Below are 18,487 nucleotides of genomic sequence, written 5' to 3' on the forward strand. Positions count from 1 at the left end.
TCCCGCTACACCGTGACGAGCTCATCTCCCTGAGGCCCAGCAGGCGAAGCCCCTGCAGGTAGGAATGAAGGGGACTGACGTTCCATTCGCCACTCAGCGGGGGAGGGGCAGGCTGTCACCTGGGCCAAAGGCGTGCCAAGAGTGGACCTTGGCTGGGGAGGGTGAGAGCCGCCTCCTCTCTGGGCCTTGGTCCCTCTTTTTAGCAGCTGTCCAGGCACTCCTGGGGGTGGATGCTGTGGACCGAATCCCCAGCCTGCAGGACAGCTGGGGTCTGAGTGGAGTCAGGTTCAGAGTCCATGCCACTTCCTTCCACATCGGCCAGCCTGGTCTTGGTTGGGTTTGAGGGGCTTGCAGGTAGTTGAGGGAAGACGTGGACTGTGGGGTTCTGGGGCAGAGAGCGCCATGAGGTCAGCCCGGAGCGTGGGGAGCGTGCTCGAGGGACCTGAGAAGGGGCGGCGTGCAGGTCCGTTCCTGCCCAAGGGAGGGTCCTCCTTGTTCTAAAGCATTGGGGTGAGTTAGCAATGGCAACTGGGCAGAGGCCGAGGTCGGGGGTAGAGGGTGGAATAGTGGGGAATTTCCGGCTGCCTTCTGGTGTGGTTCTTGCTGGTACCTTGGCTGTGCCGGCCTCTCGACCTCACCTGGAGAGGTCCAGCCCTCTCTGAGTTCACCTCACCTGGTCCACCTCACCTGGGGAGGTCCAGCCCTCTCCGAGTCCACCTCACCTGGTCCACCTCGCCTGGAGAGGTCCAGCCCTCTCCGAGTCCACCCTGCCTGGAGACACCTGCTGGGGGTAGGGGACCTCTGGAGCCTTCAGTCTGTGGGACACCCCTCAGGCCAGGCTCACACCCCACCTGGATCACCATCTCGCTTTCCTTGGAAAGTCCCCAGCGGGCGCCGGGCAGGGGACTCTTTCGCCCAGGTTCAGTGAGTGACGGCAGGGTCTTCGCTGACAAAGCTGCCTTGCCAGTGGGTGTGAGGTCACTGGGCACCTGGAGGGGGAAGCAGGTGGGGTCGGGGGCACAGGGTGGTGTCCTGGGGAGGCCCCGCAGGAGCCTGAGCCAGCCGGAGCTGCTGTGCGGGGGAGGCTGGGGCAGGGAGATGAGTCCACCTGGCCGATGCAAGGCCACTGGGATGCTCCTGCCCAGGACGGCTGGCCCCTGCCCCCTGCAGGGTGCGGCCCCTCAGCCGAGGAGGCTGGTGGAGCTGGGAGCTCCTCTGGAAGAGCTGTGTGACTCCGTCAGCCTCTCTCTCCACGCGTCAGGGACCTGGCCCATGAGGGGAGAGGTCGCCGTGCTCCTGCGTCCCGAGGAGGCACGTGAGACCCACTGGCCAGCTGAGTGCTGCTGCCTCCTGGACCCAGCACTCAGGCCAGGGCTGGGCCCTGAAGCGTTCGCACCTGAGCCCTCTGGCTGGTTTCTCTCATGCCTCAGGGAATGGCGTTAGGAACACCATGCTGAGGAAGGGTGGGCCCCACTGAGAGGGACGCCCAGCAGGTGGGCCAGCCTGGGGAGGAGCCACGGGAACTGCCTCCTGGGTCCCAGTGGCATCCACAGCTGCACCCGCAGGAGCCAGCGGACAGAGGCCGTGTGGGCTCTGGAGCAGGACTGTCCCCATAGGACCCGCTCCATCGAGGGTGGCCACAGAGGCCAGGCATGTCCCCCACCCCAGGCTGCTCTGCCACGTCTGCACTCCAGGCTCCCTGCGGCCACACTGTCCTGGCTGTCCCTAGGTGAGGCCCCCATAAGACAGGGTGTGCGGGTGGGGTAGCTCTGCAGACCACGGACCCTGGTATCTGGCTAGGGAAGGTGGGCAGGTAGGAGTATACACAGGCTAGCAGGTAGGCATGTGTGCAACAGCAGGCCTGTGCGTGTGTGCTCAGGGGGAGGCTCACGTGGGGAGCCATGTGCATGTGCATGGGAAGACGCCACAGGCACGTGTGGGAAGCCACATATGTGTACGCAGGAGTAACGAGTGTACCTGGGCAGTATGGGAAGGCATGTGTACATGTGGGGAATGGCATGTGTGTACCCAGGCAGGTGCATGTGAACACACATGAGAAGGCAGTGTGTACCTGGATAGGTACATGGGGACATACATGAACCAACATGTGTGTACCTAGGCAGTACATGTGAACATACATGGGCAGGCACATGTGTACCCAGGCAGGTGCATGTGAACACACATGAGAAGGCAGTGTGTACCTGGACAGGTACATGTGAACATACATGGGCAGGCACGTGTGTACCCAGGCAGGTGCATGTGAACACATGGGCAGGCACGTGTGCACCTGGGTCGGGTGTGTATGTGTGGACAGGCACGTGTGTGTGCCACTTGTGGCGACTGTCACCAAGCAGCGCTCTCAGGGACGAGCACACAGCAAAGACACGCTCTCACTTCACGGGGAGTGCTGTCCAGGCCCCTGTCTGGACAGTGCCACGGACGCCACCCGCATCCTCGGGGCCCATCCCACTCCTGCGGTTGAGGAGACGGCAGGACCTGTGTGCTCTTGGGTGGGCAGGGCCTGGGTCCGCGGATCCATGGTCCTGATCCAACCCTTGCAGCCCGCGAGGCCCCAGCGCCATCGGCCCTGCCCTCCACCCTCCTGGCTCGTCTCCCTGCCGGAGCGCGAGGTCTGCAGGAAGCTCTCCTCGCAGCCGAGAGCAGCAGCCGGAACAGCCACCGCAGCAGCAGGAGCAGCAGCAGCACCCTCCGAATCGCGACTCTAGCCCTTTAAATCTGCTCAGTTGCCAAACAAGAAGAGGCACCAGACCCTGTTAATTAAGCTCGCCCTGGTCCACCTTCCCGATGGCTTAGAGGTGCTCCTTGACTCCCAGCCATGGATCTTGGAGAATTTCCCCCGAGATCAGCAGGAGGTATGGTCCTTGCCGAGGGCGCTCTGAGGCTTGGCGGCTCTAAGTCAATAAGAACACTGGCTGCGGGGACGTGCCGGCCCCTCTCCGCTCCCTTCTCGGGGTCCCAGCCCGTGCTGAGTGGAGACAGATCAAGTTTCCTGGGTCTCGGAGGAAGGGGAGGGGGCGCCCTAGAGGGAGCGTGTTTGTTTTGCCCTGGCCTCACCCGCTCCCAGCGGCTGGGAGCGTGGGGAACGGGCTTCCTTAAGCCCGGCTTCTGCACATCCCTTCTTCCTGGCCGGGCCCTGCCCCCGATCACAGAGAAAGGGCATGACCCTGCCTGGACCCACTCCTCAAACCCACACCCCCGCTCGGTCTGAAGATGGAGTGGACCGGCCCCCGTGCTGTGGGAAAACTCGTCCAGGCAACTTTCGCTCCGTGACTCTCCTGGAGGAGCCCCGTGCTCCCCACGCCCCTCCCCAGCTCTGCGCGCTGCCCCACGGTCTCAGGAATCCCTGGCCCCTTTCCTTGGCGCCTTTTGAGGAAACTCACTTCCAGCCGAGCCTCGGGTTCTGTTGCAAAGAGTTGTTTTTCCCAGGAGCCTGCGCTAGCCTGGCAGGGAGAGGGAGGGCTTGTCTCCCGCACGCTGCATTTTGTGAATTGCACTCAGGCCCAGAGAACTCCGGCTGCAAATCCTTCATTGACTCGCTCTCGCCCCCACAGCTGCGTTCTGGGCTGCAGCTCCCCCAGTCCTCTCCAGGGAGAGCTCTCCGCACGCCCAGCTTCGCGCGCCTTCACAGACATCCCGAGCCAGGTCCAGAGCCAGGTCCATTACTCAGGCAATAGGCCGTGGGTCCTGGGACGCCGTCCCCGCGGTGCAGGGAGGGGCCTCCGTGGCTCTGTCCCTGGGAGAGGCGCCAGGGAGGGAAGCACTCTCCTGATGTTCCCGGGTTTCAGGTGCACCGGGTGGGGAGCAGCTCCTCTCAAGCATTGCAAGAGATGTGCACCAGGCACGGCAGGTGGAGCGGGATCTTCCGAGTCCCGGCCAGCAGGGCCTGACAGGCACGGTGGGCACCGTGTGTGCTGCCAGCCCTCTCAGGCGCCGCCTCTAAGTGGGCTGGTCTGCTTCCCAGGCACCGAGGGGACCTGCAGTCCATGTTATGGAACAGCAGGACTCTGCCCCAGAGGCCTTGGTGAGAGTAGGCTCCTGAGCCCAGCAGCGGGTGCTGGACGGGGTTGCCAGCCCGTGTCCATCGGTGCACCTGTGTGACCGTTTGGAGATTCCCAACAAGGAGCCCAGTGAGATTCCTGCAAGCCATCAGCAGGGCCTGTCGTGTGGCAGAGAGGAGGCCCGTGGCCGGTGGCACTGGGGTCCTGTGGCAGGGGTCCCTCGGCCTTTCCCTGGGCCGTGTGTTCAGCTGGTGGGAGTGGGTCACCGAGGGCTGTGGGCCAGGCTGTGGAGCAGGCGCCTTCCAGGCTCCCAGCTGAGGCCCAGAGGAGGAGTCCAGGGCGCTCACAGAGCCAGGGCCACCTTCCTGCCTCCCCAGGGCGTGGGCTCTCTGCCTCTGCAGCCATCGCTGCGCCAGAGCAAAGTCTGCCTTCCACGTTCTGGGGGATGCCCAGGAGCCTGAGCTTCTCAGAGAGGCCTGGGACAAGTGGCCAGCTGTGTCCTTGGACTGGCGGGCCACTCACGAGTCAGTGCTCCGCGCCCTCCCGCCCGTCTTGTCCACTTAGAGTGTGTGTGTGTGTGTGTGTGTGTGTCTGTCCCTGACCGTGCTGGCTTTCCGGGAGCCAGGTTCGGATCCTGGTGGAGTCCATTCAGACTGGGCAACGCTGTACGTGTGGGGCCCACTGTGTCCTCCCCGTGACCTTGGGGCTCGATTGCCAGTGGTGGAGTGGAAGGGTCCCCTGCAGGGACTGACACCCTCACTGGACTCCGCCCCGTCGCTGGGTCAGGGCCAGCGACACGAACCTCCCTCGCGTGAAGCCTTAGTTTTCCACCTGTGATGTGGCCACGTGGGCCGGGTTACGTGGTAGTTGAGCTGACGTGTGACATCTGCGTGTGCCACAGGTCAAAGACAAGTGGCCACCGCAGCCCTCAGATGAACGCACAAGTGACACAAAGGAGGGAACCCCCCAAACAGCCGCAGAGGCTCCTCCCTGGCCACGGACCTGCCCGCTCTGAGGACGGGGAGGACCTCGTCTGGGTCCCTGCCCCTCCCTCTCCCGAGGCCAGCCGAGGGAGTGCATGGCACTTATGTCACAGGAAGTTAGTTGAACGGATACCTGGTGTCTGGGGACATGTCACCTTCAACATAGGTGATTTTTAGTGACTAAGCAAGGCCAGTTCGCCCTCAGTTTACGTAGGAAACACCGCTGGGCCAGACAGATCCAGAAGCCCGCCATGGTAACGAACCTGGACTAAAACGCGTCCGCGGTGGGGAGATCCGAATGGCAGCCAAAGCACATCGCAGCCGGAGTAGCGGGTCCTGGCCCCGGGATGTCCTCAGAGCCGGCCGGCTGCTGAGCAGTCGAGGTGACGGCCCCTTCCCTCTGCACCAGCCACTGCCTCCTCGCGGCTCTGGCAGGGGAACAGCCTGGCAGAAGGAGGCGCTCCCGCCGGGGCCATGCTGGGTGGACGGGTCAGCTTGCACCAGCGGGTGAGCTGCCCTGAGGGCACAGAGCTGCCTGTGAGGAGAGTCGTGGACGCGATGACGTCTGTCAGACGTTATCACCAGGATGTAACCCACACACCCTACCGCCGGCCATCAGGGCCTGGCCACCAGGGGTGGCGGCACCCTGCTCCCAGTGGGGGAGCCGCAGGTCTCCCTGGAGGCTGGGCAGTGCCGCCATGTGCTCCCTTCAGCTGGGGGCCCCACCCGAGGCCCAGAGAGGGGCTGGCCTCAGCAGCAGGCGCCTGGGCCGCAGGAGACGGCAGCAGTCCCTGGCGGGCACTGAGGGCCGTGCTGAAGGGAGGCTGCAGAGGAGGCACAGGCCAGATCCCCGGGGCCCGGGTGTCCTCAGGGTGAACGTCATTCTCCAGGAGAGAGGCTTCTGAGCTAGTGCCATGCTTGGGGAACTGATGCGGGCACGTGCGCCCTGAGCCATGACCCTTGCCGCGCGGAGGTCAGGGAGGAGCTTGGCACGGCCGTCAGGGAGACCACAGGACTGGGCCCTCGGGAGGGCCAGGGAGCAGCTGGGCAGTGACATTAGGGAGACCGCAGGAGGCAGCAGACAGGTGTGTGTACACAGTGGAGGGAAGCAGAGCAGAGGGGCATCGCTGGTCGGCGGGTGTGAGCCTAGACAGACGCGGGCAGCGCAGGCTCCGGGCGCTGGGAGAACCAGGCCCTGCCATGGTGCTGGATGGAGCCAGGCAGGGCGGCGAGCAGAGGGCATCTTTAATGTGGGGGAGGAGGTGACCGTGTGGCCCAGCAAGAGGTCACAGTGGCCGCTGAGGGGTCGTTGTGGAGACCCCAACGTTCCTCCTCGGGGTTGGAGACAGGGGTCTTGCTGGTGGGTGAGCCGTGGTGTGACTGCTGGGTGAGTCCAGGGGGCTCCAGCCTCTCTGGCCCTCTTGAGTGGAGCAGGCTTGGGGAGAGCAGGGCCCAGGCTCCCACGTCCACTTGTAGATGTTCTCCAGCCTCCAGTGGACAGGCCGCGTAGGCAGCCCTGAGCACAGGGAGCTGGCTGGCAGCAGATGAGGTCATCAGGGATGGACAATGGCTGCGGAGGACGCAGGACTGAGTTCCAAGGGTCACAGCCTCCTAATGACAGAGCCGCAGAGAAGCCGGCCACGTGGGTGAGCACAGTGTCCTCCTGTTCAGGGCAGTCTGCACTGACCGCAGATGGGCTCTGGTGTGTCCCCAGAGACCACGCACGTGCCACAGGCATGGTGCCCGGTTTGGCACTATTGGGAGGTGGCGGAATCTTAAAGGGATCTTTGTGTCTTGGTGGCCTGTCCTTGAAGGGCCCCCTGGTCCCTTGCCCTGTGTTTTGAAACCTGACCATGAGGGGACAGCTCTGCTCTGTCACATGCCCTGCCATGACATGCTGCCTCCCCAGGCCCAGGGCAATGGGGCCAGTCATGGATCCAAAGTTCCACAGCTGAGCCTAATCAGCCTCTTCTTTGTATAAGCCGATGGCCTCAGGTACTTGTTACCGTCACAGAAAGCTGACTGACACATGCCTGTCTACAATCTGTCCTGTCCCTCTCTCCTGGCCTCTGCCCACCTTCCACCGGCCTGCCCAGATCCCCAGAAGGAGCCCTCCTCTGACCTCCTGGTCCTCCATTGGCTTTGGCCTCCTCTTCTCTTTTCCTGTGCAAATAAACTCTTTCTTTCAGAATTAATTGCACACCTACTAGGCATGGAGGATGCAGAGAAAAAATCTCAGACTTTCCTTTCCTGAAAGATCTGCTTATATGTGTATCATCTACTTCCAGGAAGCAGTTTTGGTTTCATTTTGTTTGTGCATATACAAGGAAATATATAAGCTAAGTATAAAATATCTTGTACCGAGAATTTGTATTTGAATTCTACAATTTAGAATAGAGAAGAGAAAAAAAACAGAATGCAGAAATTAAGGACATAGGGTTCTGTAAGAGTATGATGGAGCCACTAATCTGACCCCCACTTCTTGGTCAGATGGAGGAAAGCGGGAAGGCCTTTGAGATGGACTGATGTGTGACGCGCACATGAAAGTGCTCACGTCCGTCACCGGGTCTCTGCAACAGCTCTCCCGCTCTCAGTCCGAAGGAGGATGTGCTCCTCCCGGCCCCTGGGCCAGGCCGTCCTCCCCCTGGGAACGACATCCTCCACCTGCCTTTTCTGACGTTTTGGGAATTGCTTTCTGGGCTCGTTGTTCCTGAGGTAATACACTAGATTCGCAAAGAAAACAACATTTTTCTGATACTTCATTCTAAAAGAACATTTTCTTCTTGGGTTTCATTTAATCCCTTAAATGAAAAAAAAAAGAAATAGGTGGATAGTATCTTATTCCCATAACGCCTTTTGAATAGCACACGAGTCGTGTTACATAGCAAAGCGTAAAATATAAAACCATGAAGCCGGGATTCAAAGTCATTTCCCGTCATCTGAAGCCCGGTGAGGATAATCGGAGGGGTAACCTGGAGAGAGACGGGTGTGGCTGGCAAGATGGGGCGGTGACCAGGCTGGAGGGTCCCTGGGGTCCAGAGAGCAGGCAGTGTGGTCCTCCCGCAGCAGCCGCTGGCCCTTAGCGCCAACATCATGTCCCCAATGCTCCCTCCAGTCACTGAAGCACGGTGTTTCCCACACCTCGGCCAAGTCCACGCGTCCACGTCTCTGGAGGTTCGCTGAGACCCCCGTTCCCGCCTCTGCCCCCCTGAATTCCTGCTGGCCTGGCTCCTCTGGGAAGGGGCTGAGAATTGCCTCTCACATCTCCCCCAGGGGCTGCTGGGGCCGCTGGGTGCACAGGGTGGAGAGGTGCCTGGCAGGAGGGCGAAGGCAGGCAGCAGGGGCGAGCAAAGCTGGTCACGGGCCTGACCCAGGAGTGGATGAGGCGGGCGGCCCGCTGTGGGGGCGGGGGAGCCCTCCACCTTCTAACCTCCCAGAGACCCCAAGAATGCAGAGGGCCGTGGAGCCTGAGACCAGCCCCAGAGGCCTGGCTGTCTCTCAGAGACCCAGGCACGGTCTCTGCCTGCAGTCCCTCTGCCCACCTACCCACTCGCCTGTCCAGTACAGGGAGAGTTGCAGGCCAGGCCACCGCTCAGACGCAGACTGGGAGCATCCCAGAGCTCTCCTGTCCGTCCAGCCGCTCGCAAACGCAGGCTGTCCTCCTGGGGAAGGGGTCACCCAGCTGGATGTGGCCCAAAGCTCCCCGAGCTTATTCCATTACCTTGTAGTGCAGAGCATATGTCAAGTGGATTCTGTGTCCCTGGCAGGTTATTACCCGCTGAATTAGTGTGGCGAAATAAAAACTATAATAAAGCTGTACCGTGCTCTTAAATTGTTAAAATTTATTATAAAATGTGCATGCTTATGAACTGATTTTCGCCTGTGTGCATTCGCCCGCGCCTGGAGCCAGGGAAGATGAACGGCAATCTGTCACGGGGGGGGGGGAGCTGGCCTCCAGAGAGGCCCAGCGGGACAGCAAATCCACATGTCCCCTCTGCATGCCGCCTCTCCCGGTGCTGCCTGGGTTGTCCAGGGCTCTGGGCTGTAAATCCTCATGCCCTGGGAAGGAAGCCCGCCTGTCCACTTCAAGGAGCCGCTGGGTGAGGAGAGGAGCGTGGAGAAGCAGGCCTCGTGTCTCCCCCGGCAGAGGCCCCATCCAGGGCCCCTGCTCCAACTCAGCTGCAGGTGGGCTGACATCCTCGGCCGTGGTCTCCACAGGCTGCTTTCCAACCCTGGACCCAGGAGCCAGATTTCCTCAGCTCAATCCAGGACTGACTCCGGATGGGCCTGTCAGCAGGGAGCTGGTCATTGAGCCGTCTAGGCCTCCCTAGAGTGCAGGGATGAAGCCGGGCTTCCCTCCCCTCCACCTGTGGGGAGCACAGGATGGTCTCCTGCTGCGGAGAGAGGGGCTCCGTGGGCGGGGCGGCTCCACTGGGCCTCTGCATTAGCCTGGCCGCAGGGCAGGGTGCATTCTCTTATTTACTGGTCCTGGGTCCTTGCTGTCCCCCAGACCAGCTGGATCGCAACTTTACCTCAAGGTTGACACTTGTGCCCCAGAAGTAGGAAAGCAAAGCTCAGCATGCTCCCAATGCCAAGGCTGAGCCTGGCCTTGCGTCTCTGCCATTGTATCCGCGCTGCTCTCGGGCCATCAGCAGTAGGGAAGGTGGATATTCACAGTGTCCCAGGAGCAGGGAGCCTGGGGGACCGGGCCCTGGCCTTGGGGCTCCCAGCCTTGCCACGACCTGGGGGATCCATGGAGGACTGAATGGGGTCGTCCTTGGCTTTAGAGTCCCTCTGGGAGGGTTTCCCTCCAGCCTGTTTCTGTCCGGTCCTTGATGCAGAGAGTTGGCATGCTGAGCTGGGGAGTGGACCCTGGGCTGAGTCGCTGCTTGTAGGTGGACGCTCCCATTGGACAGCAGTTCATCTGTTTCTGACCCTGGGACCTAAGCTACCACCTAGGTGGAAAGGGGAGGGGATGACCCCTGTCTTTGGGACTGTTGGGCAGTACAGGTCCTTTCTCCCTTCTAGTCACTAATTTGGAGGAAAACAAAATCATACCAGCAGGAACTTAAGATGCCCAAGCTCCAGTAAGACTGTCCCACACGGAGTCTACCCTCATCTGCCCTTGAGCCTGAGGACAGCCATGGCCTCACCCCTTCCCACCTCCCCCCGGATGTCACGCCGGGCACCCGGAAGACAGCAGAATGGCCGGGATGCGGGACACAGGGACCCTGGTCAGCTCAGCAGCAGCACCACCTCTGCCGGGCGAGTGATTTCCTAGCTTTGAACCACAGTGGAATCGCGAATGTGAGGGCTGGCGATTGCCAAGGCAGACGGTGAAGTGGCCGACCTCAGGGCCTGGCGCCCGGCGACATTCAGACCCACTGACGTGTTCTCCACCCTGTTCCAGAAAGGAGGCAAGCGGTCACACAGGGGTGCGTCCAATGGCAAGACGCAGTTAAGTGAGACGCAAAGGACAAAGTCACCAGACAAGGGGACAGCTGGACCCGGGAAGCCAGGAGGAGCCGGGACAAGGTCAGGACCCAGGACTCAGGACTGGTCTCCTGGTGGCCCTGAGCTCTCTCACCCACAGAAGCAGGAAGGTCCCGTAGAGCAGCCCAGCTCCACAAGGCAGAAGCCAGCAGGTGCTCCAGAGAGGCTCGGCCGTTCCTGACCCTGCAGGCTGAGAGACGTATTCCCCGTGGCTCCTCCAAGGAGTGCACGGGGACACAGCCCCAGGGTCCTGGGTGGCCAGGTCGCCTCCTGTAAGGCTTCCCAGGGCTCCTGGGGGTGGGGATGGCTGGCTGCACCGTCCTGAGGTCCCCTTCAGTCTCACTGGAGCTAGGTTTCCCACCACCTCTCCTGCGCACCGTCCTCCCAGGGACGGCTGCCCTTCATGGAGGGCACCCCAGCTGGGGGGAGCAAGGGGTGCCACCTGTCCGGGTGGGCTGGGGGATGGCAAAGGACGGGCACGCTGACCAGCAGGCTCTGCAGACCCTGGGCCTCAGCTTTGCTCCTATCGTTTTTAAGGCTGGGGTTCCTCGCGCCATTTTACTTGAAGAAAGCCCCCCCACACCCACTGATGCTTTAAAACCACGGCGTGGGAAAGTGGACGGGTTAGCAGCACAGTACAGTGGGGACGCTGGGCGGGTCCAGGTGATTCTTCTGGACAAGCTCGCAGAGGGCAGTGTCCTGGGCTGCTGGCCAGGCCTGGCCCCATATGCCCTAACAGTCGGAGCACAGGAGGTGGCCCTGGAACCCTCCCGTGCAAGCCGATGAGGCGACCAGGACGCCTCACAGAACAGGAGGCTCTTCAGGATGTGGCTGCGGCCAAGCCCGCTGTGAGCGCTGGCACCTCTTCCCTCTGGCTGGCTTCAGTGGGGTCCATCTGGGCCGTCACGGCCTGTGCCCGGGACCTGTCGTCAAGACGCCCCTGCCAGTGAGCAGGCGGAGGGACCCCAGCAGGGTCCCAGGTGGGGTCGAGAGGAGCCCAGCAACCCCCTCAGCTTCAGCCACGGCAGGACGACTGCTGACCCAGAAAGCCGGGAATCAGGAGCACTGAAACCCGTCGACCTTAGTGACTCACCTCTCCACAGAACTCCCCCGCGCTCAGCCTCCAGCCTCAGAACGTTCTAGCATGTCTGTTTTGAGTTGCTGGTGGTGTTGACCCTAAAGCACTCACCTGTCTGAATGGTGAAGGAGGAGGACGATGTGTGCTGAAATCCAGCGGCGCTGGGCTTCAGAAGGGCCGCCGCTCTCCCTGATTCTGCTTGACCGCAGCCGGAGGCCCCCTCCTCTGTAAGAGCCACTACGAATTTGTGACCACCAATTGTTGCCCCTGTTGAACAGGAAACAGTGGACTTTCTGTCCTCCGTCCACCGCATCCAACAGGGGGCTTGGGCCCAAAGGTAGAAGACGGGGAGGGAAGGGTTCGCCTTACATCACATTGGCGTCTGGGGACCGTCCACCACTGGAGGAGCTGGGACAGGTGAGGAAACCCAGGCCCGGGTCTCACAGGCGCCATCCTGGAGTGAACAGCACGGCACAGAAGCTCAGTCAGCGGTTTCTCTTGGGGTCCTGAGTTGATTCTGATATCCGCATCAACTTGAAGTTGGCGTCCGCGGCAGGAGGCCCGCTGCCCACCAGGATGCGTCCTGAGGCCCCAGCAGGTGCCTCGGGTGTGCTCCGTGCTGGGCCCTGGGCTGGCCTGTCCCTTTGCGTACACACCTGAGAAGAGGCTCAGCTTGGGAATCGGGCACAGTGAGAGGTAGCGCACTCACGGTGAGCAGAGTGGCTGTGATGCTGTACCACGAGTCATTCAGGACTCCTGACCGTCCACTTCCAGACTTTCCACCTATGATGCTCAGGCCTTGGTGACCAGCTGGGGAGGTGGCCATCGCCTTTCCTCCTGAGGGTGGGCTGCGTTCTCTTCCCCGGACGCCTCGGGATGTCCTCGGGCCTCCTCTGTCCACCTCACCAGGCTCTGTTCTGGGGACAGGTGCATCTCCTGCCTGGTAATCATGCCCGAGACTCTGTGGGCGCCCGGCTTGGTGATGGACGGGTGCGTGGAGGCACTGGGCTCCCTGGGGGTGGAGGTCTCTGTTTGCTTCAGCAGGGCCTCCGGGGGCTGCACAGCAGCTGGGGTCTGTTCCCTTGGCTTCACTGGGCTGCTGGAGGGCCGCGCGGTGTGGGCCGGGCGCCAGTCGGGGGCGGGGCAGGGCACCCACCCTCGCGGGCCGCGGCCCCTGTGTCCCCTCACCTTCTCACCATGGTGTGTCCTCCATGTCCTCTGATTCCTCAAGAGCCAGACTCCATGTTCCTGGCTTCCACCGTGGTGGAGGCCATGGCAGGCAGGATGTGGCCTCTCGCAGCCTTTCCCTGTCCCGGAGGCCACCTCCCCTGCGTTCTCAGTGCCCGGTCACACCAGGGCCTCAGAGCATCGTCCAGGGTCAGCGGTCATTGTGTGTAGGAGAGTGGCCTTTGGAGCTGCTGTCCTGTAAGACCTCTGAACTCAGCAGATCAGTAAGCACACAGTAGGGCAGTTCCAGACCGTGGTGCTAACAGACAGCCAGGCACTGGAGCGTGGAGGGGAGGACACAGCCAGCGGCCAGAGTGCTTCCCCAGGAGCCCAAGGAGCCAGCCCTGCCATGGCGAGTCACGCCGGGACTGGAGACTCCTCACAGGGCCAGAAGTCCTGAAGGAGGCCCAGGGTCTCCTTCGGCCTTCGCGGGGTGGACCTGGCTCTGCAGAGAAGTGGAGCAGAGCCAGCGGCGGCTCCTGCGGTAGTAGGAACAGGGCAGACGACACCACCCCAGCCAGGCTGTGAGCCCACGGTGCAGCTGCCTGAGCAGTGGACAGCAGGGGTCAGTGCTGACCGTGGCTGGCCACCATCCTCAGAACAAAGACCAAGGTCTCCTCGGTGGTCGCAGCACCACGGCCCTGCCTGGCGCTGCTCACCGCCCTGTGGGGCCTGGTCTGGGCTGTGCAGGCGCACAGTTCTTGTGGAGGACATGAAAGTGTTAGGTGCTCCAACCGCCCAACAGGCCTGGGTCCCTCCCCACGACTAGTCCTTCACCCAGACCAGGCGCCTCCACAGGCCTCGGGTAAGTGGACTCACACAGAGACCTCATGTTCTGTGCTTTCTGGAGGACAGCAGAGGACATTCCTCCTGAATCCCCGCCCATGCCTGAGTCCCAGACACCCGGGGGGGAGGCCCAGTCATGGGAGGGTTTGCCGTCGGCCGGAGGCGCTTGTTGCCTCTGAGCTGCCATCATGTGTGTGTCTGGCTCCCTCAGAGGGCATCCTGGACGGAGGAGGAGGATCCTTACGATCATTGAACTCTTTCTCCAAACCGCCAGGCAGCCACGTCCCCCAGGGGCAGCGTGGATTCTGCTTGCAGACAGGCCTGGATCCACGCCTGCCTCTGCCACTTTCGGGCCGTCTGTAACTGTCAGTTTGCCGTTGTTGTAACGAAACGCTGAAACTGGATGATTTTATAAAGTCAAGAGGCTTATTTGGCTCACGGTTGTGGAGGTTCGAGGACGTGGTGCTGATTTCTGCTCGACTCTGGCAAAGGTCTCGTGGCAGATGGCATCGTGGTGGCCTCTTGTTCCAGAGGGAGAGGTTACAGAGCGAGACTGGAAGCCAGGGTGACCCACTGGGAACTGCCTGGGTCCTATCAGAGCTCTGTTAAGGCCTTCTGAGGGGCCGCTCCAGTGAGCAGAGGCCCTCCCGCTGGGCCCTGTGAAGTCCCGCCACCTCTCAGCACACACAGAGGATCAAGCTCCCAACCTGTGACACGCTGGAACCCGGTCCCACCATAGCAGGGTCTGTCCTCAGTATGTTCCCAGCCCATCACCACGTCACCTCGTCTGTAGGCAAAATATGGACACGACCACTTCTCAGGGAGGCTGAGGATCCGCCGAGTGAGGGACCAACGGGCCTCAGCAATGGTCGAGCCCATCCCTGAGGCTGTGCCCTGGTGGTGGCTCCTGAGCCCTCCGTGGGAGGGACGCCAAGCCCAGGGAGAGCCTGATAGCCGAGCGTTGCCCGTGTCCTGGGCCACGTCCTAGGGCAGAGGCTGCCGCCAGCTTTCTACTACCCAGGCCCAGCCGCTCGCCCTCCCAGAAGAGCCGTCAGGAAAGGGGTGGTGGAAAGCAGGACAGGAAACGCCAGTTGTTGTGGCCGCCTTGGAAGGCAGAGCGGGACCCAGCCCTCAGCCCTGCCCGGGGGGCCCAGCCCTCAGCCCTGCCCCAGGGGCCCGGCCCTCAGCCCTGCCTGGGGGCCCGACAGACACTTCACGTTGACACAGGAGGACCTGGGGCGTGAGGCCTGCAAGATTGGGCAACCTGGTGGACTGTGCTCCAGTGGACACTCCGTTCTGCTTCTGTAGGTGACTCCTGAGAGCTCCTACCCCCTCGAGGGGCGGCTCCCACGTGCTGCTCAGCACGCCGTCCCTCCACCTGTGATCCTGGAGGGGCCTTGATGGAGGCCTCAGGCACCCCTCCCGGGGTCGGGACCGGGCTGCTGCGAAGGTCTTCTGGAGGGCTGGGGTAGGCGAGGCAGATCAGGGCCAGCCTGGCACTGCCCTTCTCAGCTGGACACTGCACGCCTGTGTGCAGAGCCGAGGGGTCTGCTTGTTAGGGTGAGAGGAGACCGGCGGGGCAGGAGGCAGGGGTCCCAGCTCCTGCCCATCAGCGTCCCGCAGGGCACCTGCAGGCCCAAGGGACTGCTTGAAGCAAGGGCAGCTTCTCGCCGGCTGTGCAGCACCACAGGCTGAGACCTCAGCCTCAGGTGGACACGTGGCGACCAGACAGAGGAGGCTGGAGATGGCGTGCGGGTGCACCTGGCAGCTGGCGAGCTCCTGCCGTGACGTCTGGGGCAGGCAGATGCCCATGACAGGGTCCTGGCAGAGAGGCCTGGGGCCTGCAGGCTGGGTATGTGGCTGGTGGTGTCCTCAAGCCCCCCAAGCCCCTGGGACCGCCCAGCGTCAGACCCACCTGAATCCCAAGAACCTGACATTCATGTAGGACAGGCCTCCTGTTCCCAAGGTAGGAAGTGACGACAGAAAGAAGAGGCCGTGTGTGGGTTCAGGACCGAAGTGTGGTTGCTTTATCTCACCAGGATTTGCCTTGGAGATTGAAGGTGCCAATCAGAGGCACTGAAAACTTCAGTCCCTAATTCCAGAAAGTTCAAAGTCTAAAATACTTTAGAACGTGCCCCTACACTGGAGACGGGCTCTGTCGTAGGAGCCTGTTGGGGTGCCCGGCCTGCCTGGTTTGCACGGAGGAAGCTAGCCTAGGGCGCTGCCCGGGAGGAATCTTTTAGAATCCAGCAGGAGTCTCCGTCGGGAATTGCACAGCTTTGATGGAGCCAGGGCTGGGCCCTCTCCCCACCTGTCCGGAGACTTCACCAGGAGTCCGGGAAGCCTGGGTCCCTCCCACAAGGCCACAGACTCGGATACGTGCATTTTCCAGAGAATCTGGATTATAAAATGCAAGACTTCCTTGGACTCCTGGATGGGGTGTGGCATCAGGTGCCAGGCCTTGTCCCTGCAGGGAGGTAACAATCGCTCTTGTGCCCCAGGGCTGGTGACTGGGTGAGGTGGTGGCAGAGCTCTTGGGAGGCAAGGTTGCTCCCTGACCTGTGCTGGGCTGTCTGCTCCACTCAGAAAAGGAGAGGAGGAGAGGGTGGAGGGAAGGAGCGGGACCCGTGTGCAGAGACAGGGGAATGGCAGGAAGTGGGAGGGAGCACAGGAACTTAACACTGAAAAACGGAATAAAGTAGAAGCACAGGTTAGGAATAATTACCCCTTCAAAACACAGAACAGGGAAACCAACAAGAGGAAACGGGAGTGGTGAAGGGCCGTCATCTGAAATGAGATGGGTTGCGGCCGACGAACTAGAGGAAAGTGCACCAGGAGTCACTGGGGAGGGGAAGCCACTAATGGGGGCACAAGCAGGTCGGCTGAGAGCAATGCAGACCCAGGGCAAGGATCCACGCAGGGTCAAGAACGAGAATTAAAGCCATAAACGATGAGTGTGTGTCAGCTGACCCTCACGGGAGGGCCGCTGAAAACTCAGGGTCCACATTCAGAGACCCCAGAGGCCGGGTGGGTTCCCAACCCCGTCTCAGGGCATCCTGGCTAGAGAGGCCCCTCCAGAAGGGCAGTGTCCTGGGCGCCAGCCTGGGCCCTGCTAATCCCACCACAACCAAGCAGCAGCTCAGGAAGGTCCCGAAACAGGGCTCCACTCTCTGGGATGGGAAGAGCATTAGGGCCTGCGATCCACACCCAGCATCTGGAAAAGGCCCCTGGAGCAGGCCGCGCTGCCCAGGAGGGGCTGGGGCCTCGCTGGGGTTTCAGAGGCCGTGGGTGCCCTTACCGGGGACCAGGAGCTCAGTGAGCGCGGCTCTCCCTCTGCCTGTCCCTGCGCCTGCCTCATGGGGATTGTGATAAGGACCTGAGTGGCCGGGAGGGAAGCAGCCGGGCCTGTGGGGTGGAGCCAGGTCAGGTGGCTGGCTATTGCTGGCTGGGTCCCAGCACACCTGGGTGCAGGGCTGGGTGGTGTCTGAATCTCCTGCACCTGGTGACGCCTGGTCTCGTTGCCCCAGCTTCTTTCTGATTAAGTCTTCATACATCTCTGCGGTTAGGGCTAGGGTTCTGGGAGCACCCGATCTGCAAGCCCACCTGGGGTGCTGGGAAACAGGGCAGTCCTGGGGCCACTGAGGCCAGCAGGGATTCCAGTATGCACACAGTCAGAGCGAGAAGGGCCGCCAGCGCTGCCCAAATCAGACTGGGAGGAGAAACCGAGCAGCCCCGGGTGGGAGTCCAGAGGGGAGGTGGCCAGCGCCTGCCCCAGCTCTCCAGAGAAGGAAGCGCCTGCGTTCTTGGAGCTCTGCCTCCAGGTTTCTCTCGGGGTCAGCATCCGCCAAACCAAAAGGCAGAGCCATAACCTGGGAGGGTAGGGCTTGAACTATTGGAAGGCCTGTTCAGATACCGCCATCGCCCGGGGGAAGTGCTCGGAACCGTGCGGGCTGGGAGGCAAGCCGCGAGGACCGTCCCAGAGTGGGGCCTGAGTGGCTGCAGGTGGAAGACCCCGGGGAACGAGCGGCGGCAGTGTGGGGGCTCCGTCACTCCAACTCTGAGCCCCTGCCTGAAGAAGGGGACAGGAGGCAAAGGAGCAGCCCCAGCTGGAACTTGGAGCCCCGGTGCCACCCGGACAGGGCCACAGGGTCACTGTGAGTGCCCAAGGGCAGCAAGGACCACCCCAGCCCATGGCCGAGGCTCCCACCACCGTGGCCAATGAGCATGGAGGGCTAGCGGGCTCCTCACCTCCACAGAGCCCGCCACGTCTGCCACCAAGGAGGACAAGCACTTAGAAGTAATTGTTCATCTGGACGAATCTGTTTCCGTCCACTGGATCGAGCACCATCATATTAAATCAAAGGCACAGCGCCTGCTTAGATGGTCACTTGGGAACCAGAGCTGGTGAGGGTGCTGGCTGGCCACCAGGAGAGGGGCCACGAGGCCCTGGGCCTGGGGTGAGGACGGGGGCGGAGTCGCCGCTGACTGGGGACTGGTCAACTTGTTGCTTTGGTTTCGTTCTGATTTGCTTCTTCCCACCCCAACTAGCTTGTCTACACAGCTGGCCGTGGCTCCTTGTCCTGGAGGTGCCCCCTGGTGTCTGGCCTGAGTGTCATTGGTCTGGAAAATGAGAGTGGGGGATGCCGATGCCTCTGGGGTGCTGGTGGCCAAAGCCCTCCCATCTTGTGCAGCTAAGGTCCGGCCAGTGCTGTGTCCACAGACAGGGGCCTTGCCAGTCCCGTGTGTGGCCAGCCTCGCCCACGTCGCCCATCGGAGTGATGCTTCCACACTGGGTTGTCCTGTTACCTGGCCCTCAGTCCAGCGGGGCCTCCTCAGCTCTGCTCGTGGAACACGGGTCCTGGTCTGTGCTGGGTGAGGCTTGGCCCCCCGGGAATCCCTGG

The 18,487-nt window shown here is 62.0% G+C and overlaps 1 protein-coding gene across 1 annotated transcript in view; it reads left to right on the plus strand.

The window, feature by feature from the left end:
* Positions 1 to 2,679: 2,679 nt before the first annotated feature.
* Positions 2,680 to 18,487, plus strand: part of Caln1 (calneuron 1) — a 396,206-nt gene continuing 380,398 nt past the window's right edge. The window contains exon 1 of the mRNA XM_047533188.1: positions 2,680 to 2,873. The gene's annotated coding sequence lies outside the window, so the exon portion shown is untranslated. The remainder of the gene's footprint in view (positions 2,874 to 18,487) is intronic.

This window comes from Sciurus carolinensis, chromosome 18, assembly GCF_902686445.1.
Source record: "Sciurus carolinensis chromosome 18, mSciCar1.2, whole genome shotgun sequence".
Classification (NCBI taxonomy): Eukaryota; Metazoa; Chordata; class Mammalia; order Rodentia; family Sciuridae; genus Sciurus; species Sciurus carolinensis.